This window comes from Rousettus aegyptiacus, unplaced genomic scaffold (assembly GCF_014176215.1).
Source record: "Rousettus aegyptiacus isolate mRouAeg1 unplaced genomic scaffold, mRouAeg1.p scaffold_m13_p_1, whole genome shotgun sequence".
Lineage (NCBI taxonomy): Eukaryota > Metazoa > Chordata > Mammalia > Chiroptera > Pteropodidae > Rousettus > Rousettus aegyptiacus.
Window position 1 is genome coordinate 14,091,512 of NW_023416284.1, and position 6,625 is coordinate 14,098,136.

Consider the following 6,625-nt stretch of genomic DNA (forward strand, 5'->3'; position numbering starts at 1 on the left):
GTCAGGAGTCGGGGAGGTGAGAAGTGGGCAGGCGCAGAGACCCTAGCCTCCCCTGTTCCCTGTGATCATCTATAGTTGGATTTCTTTCTTCATTTAATAGATATTTATCGATTTACTGTGTGCCAGGCGTGGTCTAGGCACTGGGCATATAGCAGTGAACAAAACGGATGTGGAGCTTACATGCATGTAATAAGTAAAACTTAGGAAATGTTTGTAGAGGTAAATGGTATGCAGGAAAATAAAGCAGGCGAAGGAGATAGTGAGGTGGAGGCTTTGAACAGGGAGGTCAGGGGAGGCCTCAGTGAGAAAGTGGCATCTGAGCAAAGGCAGGAAGTGAGGGAGGAAGGGAGGGAGGGAGGGACAACCCGCAGAGACCCCGAGGGGGCTGTGACCAGCGGGTTCTGGGGCTCAGTGAATGGCAGGAGTTGGGGTCAGAGAGGCAGGGCAAGGGGCAGCTTCCCACCTCATTCAAGCAGCAGATTAGGGGGAGCAATCCCCCAGGTTCCAGGGCGGGTGTCGGGCTGCTGGGATGAATCTTCCTGATTCCGGAGAACCGGTGCTGGAAGAAGACTTGAGGAGGCGCAGCAGCCAGGTTTCAGGAGGCTCAGGTGGAGCTGGCCTTCTCTATCCTTGCGGGCTTGCGGTCTGCTTGTTCTTCATGTAGGTGGATCTGCCATTCGGATCACGCCTTCTTGATGAATTGACCCTTCTGTTGTTGTGAAGTGACCCTCTGTCCCTGGCAGTAGTTCCTGTCGTGGAGTCTCCTTAACTGGATCTAAGAGAAGCCAACAGCACCCACAGCCGCTGGTTTATTTGTAGCCCACACAGCTGTTTGACGCCTGGCACACCAAAAACTCAGCAGCTCCTCCTGACTCTTTTTAGTGTCCTTCTGTGTCCTTCTGCTCCACAAATTCCCTACTCACCTGGCCCTCCCCTCCTTTCTCTACACCTCACCCTCCTGGTTTACCAGTAGATAATTGGCCTGGAGCCTTCATCTCTCTCAATCTCTCTCTTTTTTGGGAGGCTGTGATCAATGGTCATTAATAATGCAAAAGTTCTTTTTGTCTTAGTGCAAATCTCAGGCAGATCAATCACTAGCAAATAGACAGGCGTTATTGGCAGCCACACCTTGGCCTGCTCCGCTCTACTCAGGCCCTGGGCTCTCTTCCCAAATAGGAACTAAGAATGATTGAGCAATGCCGAATGGAGGTACCGCTGCTGATGCCCCAAGAACAGTCCTGGAACAGGAAGGGATCCTGTCTACACAGCCCAAGCATTTGCAGCTGCTGCCAGGGTCCCAGCCTGAGATCTTGTGGTGCGGAAGTCCACACGGCAGAGGAAATACAGGCGCGCCCTGGGTATGTGTCCTCGCTGAAAGGACCTGACAGCACCAGAAGCTGCCCAGCCTGGGCATGAGAAACAGAAGGGACAAGGGAGAGGGCAAACCTCGAGCGGTGTCTCAGCGGGCTCTGAGTACGCTTGGATCACTTAACAGCAAAACTAGTTCAAGATGGTAAATGCCACTGGAAAGGTGGCTTAAGGAAGAAAGCTGGGTCTGCTGGAGAGGGTTTCACTGCAGCCTCTCAGCCCTCGCCGTGGGCCCGTGGGTGTGTTAGGCACAGTCCCTGCTCTCAGGGAGCTAGCTCATGGTCCCGGGGAGAAAACCCACATGCAGGTAAGCACAGCACAGTATGGGGAAAGAGACCGAGGAGTATGGGCTTAAGGGGCTCAGAGGAGGCCATGCCCTACGGTGTGGGGGGTGGTGGTGGACAAGGGCAACCCCTGCACTGAGCCTTAAGGGGTGAGTATGAGGCATCTGAGCAAAGAAAGGAAGCAGAGAAGATGCCTGCTAGAGGCCACGGCATGTGCAAAGGCAAAGAAGCTAAAGAGAGAATTTGGTCTGTAGATATTTCCAAAACTGGGACGGGGGCAGGGAGTTGTCAGGATGAGGTTGGAGGGCCACCAAGGGGCCAGCTCATGAAGGGCTTCGAATGCCAGGAAGGATCCCGGGCTTTATTCTGAGAGCCATGGGAGCCAGGGGCGGGCTTTGAGTAAGGGAGTGGCATGATTGAACAGGGCAGGTTGGCAGTCTCTGGTGCCCTGAACTCTGACACTCACATGAATGAGCACCATCGACAGTTCTATCACAATCTCCATGTCTGCCACGCGCTCAATAAACCTTGGGGCAAGTCAGCTTCCTGCCCTCTCCAAATCATCCTCCATGCTCCACTAGAGCAGGCTTCCTAAAACATGCGGATCCCCTCCCCAAACATCTCCAGCCCCTCCCCGCTCCCTCCTGAATTGCTCTCAACTCCCTTATCTTGGCATTCCAGGCTCTTCCCAGTCTGTTCCCACTTTGTATGTCTGGCCTTCTCAAACCTGGCTCGTGCTTTTCCTTCCATTTAGAAAGTTCTTCCCCTCATTTCCATTGGTCAGGATCCTCCTCCATTTCTAGAATCTTTTATATCTCCTTAGTATGACTCGTCCCTCAAGGTCCAGCTCTGAAACCCCCTTCTTTGTGGAGTCCCTCCCACTCTTCCTGAATAGAAGTGGTGGTTCTCTCCTTGGAGGTCCAATGATAGAGCAGGGAGATCAAAGTGTTGACGCAACAATCAGGCTGAGTTTGAATCCGATTTCTCGGTGGCCGTGCAACCAGGGACACTTCATCTAAGATCCTCATTTGGCTTATGTGTAAAATGATCACAGTAATAGTATTCACTTCATAAGTTTATGATGAGGGCCAACTTAGAATCGTGCATCTAAAGTACGTAGCTCAGTGCGTGGCACCGAGTAAGCCCTCCATGAGTGTTCACTGTTACTATATTTCTAGTTGGCATGCCACACCTTGCACAGTTATTTTGTGTCCATCTCCCGCAACGTTATGAGTTTGGGAACTGTAGGGGTTGTTCATCTACTCACCTAGATACTCCCCGTGCCTCATACTGGGTCCAGCACATGGTAGGCATTCAACCAAGGATGGATGGATGGGTGGATAAATTAATCAAAGCAGCAGCTACCCAGCCGTTCCCACTCCCCTGCAGTCCCCTCCGCTTGGGAGGTGGGAACCAGGTTTTCCCTTTTCTGAACAGGGTTGAATGAATCATGTGTCAGGGGACTAGTGCGTGGGGCAAGCTTTGTCATCAGACAGTCTGTGGTTTGCAGTTTCTTCAGAGGAGAGCTGTCTAGACAGAGGGGACGGACAGCTGCACTGGGGAGGAGCAGGGACTGCATGGGAATCGGAGTCCGGGAGAGGGCTTTTCAGGGAACCAGAAGCCCAGCCTTCTCCCTGTTTTCTTCCTTCCTCACCACTTCCGACCTGGAGGAACAAGTTTGCTACCTGCCCCCAGCAGTAGAAATTAGTTCCCAGCATTGATCTGGGGACAGCGAAGAGAGGTACAGCATGGCCCCTCAGCAGCTTGTGATAAGAGTGAAGGATGGAGAATCTATCAAGGAAAGGAACCAGTATTTATCAAGCAGTTTTTATGTGCCAAGCACTATGCTCAGCGCTTAACGTGCGTTACGCTGTCTGTAACCCTGTGAGGCAAGTACCATTGTGTACTGCCACTAGATGAAGAAACAGACGCACAAGTTAAGTGACTTTGCAAGAGTAGTAATAGGATGGGACTTCGACTACATCTAATTCCCCAAGCCCGTGCTTCTCCTCATGAATTGCACATCTAGTCAACAAATATTTTGAGCCCTTCTCTTTGTACAGTGCCCTGGTAAGTGATGCAGGGCCAACATAGATAATTAGGATGTGATTTCTGTTCTCAAAGAGTTTATAACCTGACAGAGGTGAAGCCTACTTAGCTTAGTATTCCCAGCCCAGGGCCTGGCCTGGCAATACAGTGAATGTTGAATAAAGCACAGATTGTCAGGGCTGAAAGGGTCTTTGGAATTCAAGTATACCGGTCCTGTTTATTTACAGATGGGGAAACTGAGACCTAGAAGGAGGAACTAACTGGACAGTATAGTTCGGGGCTTGGGCTCTGGGGCCAGACTACTTGGTTTGAATCTCAGCTCTATGGCATTTAACAGCTTTGTGACTTTAGGTTTAACCTCTCTGAGCCTAAGTTTCTTTGAAAAAAAAAAAAAAGATGAATTTGCGAGGATTAAATAAGATCATCCATGAGTGGAGCTTAGCATGTAATCCCACAACACAGCGCACTCTGTTTATAATTAACCAGTCACACAGTGAGATAGTTAACAGCTCTGGAGCTGACCTTGGGCTTCCTGACTCGAAATCCAGTGCTCCTTCCAGCTCTCCCTGATTCCAGGTGTCCATTAGAGTGTGGTCAGGGGGGAATGGGAGTCACCTAGGGAGAGGAGGCACATGTGATCAGGTGTCTGCTGTCCTTGGGGACAAATGCCCACATGGTCCCCGAGTCCCTATCTCTGTGCCTCCTACCACCCCTACTCCCTGCCTTCGAAACCTCCCCCACCTCCTCCCGCCCGCCCCCAAACTGGAACAGACACCGAGACTGCTGATAACATCCCCACACCTCCCTCGGTCGGCAATTTCCTCTGGGCCAGATGGGGAGGGGCAGCAGCGGAGAAGGCACCAACAGGAAATTCCTTGGGAGCAGCGAGAGATGGATGTCCCAGCAGTCAGTGATACTATCTTCAGCATCGAGCCTCTAAGCGGGGAAAGAGACAGGTCCCACTGGAGAGAGGTTTTTTCTGTTTGTTTTCTTCAGGCTTGACTTCTAACGAGAGAATTTAATTAAGAGCACCATTGCTTCGCCCAGGGAATAGAAATCCGAGGGGACAGCAAGGCTGAGACTGGTGCCCGCAAGGAAGGGAGGGAGGGGCCTTCTCGGGACTCAGATCAACCGGTGATGGGTTTGAGCTGCAGCAGAGAAGTTCAGCTCACAGGTGATATTCAGTCCGACCCCAAGACCAGAATCTTTCCCTACAGGAACTGGGAAGTTTTAGATTCTGCAGTGCAAATTTAAAGAAGTTTAAAACAGCCCAGGCAATAAGGAAAGGTTTGATATTCCCAGTTCTCCCCACACACACCGCTCCAACTGTCTTCCCCAGGGCTGCTGGGGTGTAGTTCAAATTCTGATATTTCATCGCCCTCAGCCTCAGTAGTATTATCTGTAAAATGGAGACAACTCCACCAGTTCAGTGATCCATCTATAAAATGAGGATAAATCACATCTTCGTTGGGGGAGGGGGGCAGATGAGTTATTTCCCAGCTCATCTGTAAAATAGGTGTAATGAAGGGATCTACCTGTATTGTGAGGAGCAGAGATAAACAAGCTGGGACCTGGAAAATGCGAGGGACATAACGTGTCAGAGAGCGCGGGTTTAAGAGTTAGGCCCACCGCTCGCCGGCTGCGTGAGCTTGGACAGGGGTGGCACTTTTCTGAGCCACAGTTTCCTCGTCTGTAAGATAAAGGTCGTAGTGCCTCCTTCACTGGGTTATTGTGAGAATGAAATGAAACAAGATATGGAAATACCTACCACTGGGCCTCGTTGCTCACCCCACACCCACACCCATCACTGCCAGATCCCCAGGATTGTTACGGAGGGGAGGGGGCTCTGAGAAGGGTTCTTCACTTCCAAACCTGCTGCTCTCTGAGACTTCTCAGAGCTGGGCTGGAAAGTTAGTCATTTGCAAAGAATCATTTACATTTTCTTTGACTTCTGACTTCTGACTTCCATCTGGGGCCAGATTAGTCATTTAAACAAAATCTACTCATCAGTTCTGTTTAAAAAAAAAAAAAAAAGGCAATGTTCATCTTAGTCTAACTAGTAATTTCAGGGCCGATGGGATTTGTGAGTGGAGGTATGTATGTCCCCACCCCCAGTGGAGCTGAGTTTCTGGTATCTCTGTTTAACTCCTGACAAAACCATTTGAGAAGGGCTTTGATGTTTCTGCCCCCAGATGGCTAGGAGGAAGCCTCCACCTCAACATCTCAGCTCCTAGAAATCTTAGTAAGCTCTTAGGAAGAACTGAGGCTGTGAGAAGCAAGAAAAGAACACAAGCCTTGGGTTCGAGTTCCCATGCACCTGGCCTTTAGTTCTTGCCAGGTGACCTTGGCCAGATCCATCACCTCTCTGAATCTCCATTTCTTCTCTCCCTGACTTCATTCAGTTTTCCTCTCGACTGTCTCCTTCTCCAGGAGGCCCCTCCCAGCACCCTTGTCTCAATCAGGGTCTATCCTCTTACCCTGTTGTATGTTTTTTCTTAGCACTTTACCAATGTTATGTTTTTATTCTGTTTACTGTCCATCTTCTCCATTGTTGTCTATTCTGTTTGCTGCTCTATCCCAGGACCTAGATTGATGCCTGCACATATTAGACAAACGGTAGGTATTTCTTCAGTGAAAAAACCTTGCAGGACAGTGGTGAGGATTTTAGTATTTACCTCTCACTCCTCCAGCTATGAGACCTTAGATGAGTTATTTCCCAGCTCATCTGTAAAATGGGCGTAATAAAGGTATCTACCTGTATTGTGAGGAGCACATGAAATGATGCCTATATAATATTTAACATAGTACCAGGTACAGAATAAGTGCTCAGTAAAAATCAGGTATTTGAAGAGACAGTAGTTGAATTGAAAGCTTCACTCCATATTTGGTATGCGAGGTGGAGAAAACTCCAGAACTGGTATATA

The 6,625-nt window shown here is 49.7% G+C and overlaps 1 non-coding gene across 2 annotated transcripts; it reads right to left on the bottom strand.

Annotated features, from left to right (window-relative positions):
• Positions 1-545: 545 nt before the first annotated feature.
• On the bottom strand, positions 546-5,426 carry LOC107513067. Of its 2 annotated transcripts, XR_004953700.1 has the most exons (4): positions 5,237-5,426; positions 4,503-4,706; positions 4,224-4,316; positions 546-775 (listed from the first exon to the last, which is right to left on the bottom strand). It is a non-coding gene; the product is annotated as an uncharacterized LOC107513067 (transcript). The 2 variants fall into 2 exon arrangements; XR_004953699.1 differs by having other exon boundaries at positions 4,224-4,706.
• Between the last annotated feature and the right edge of the window lie 1,199 nt (positions 5,427-6,625).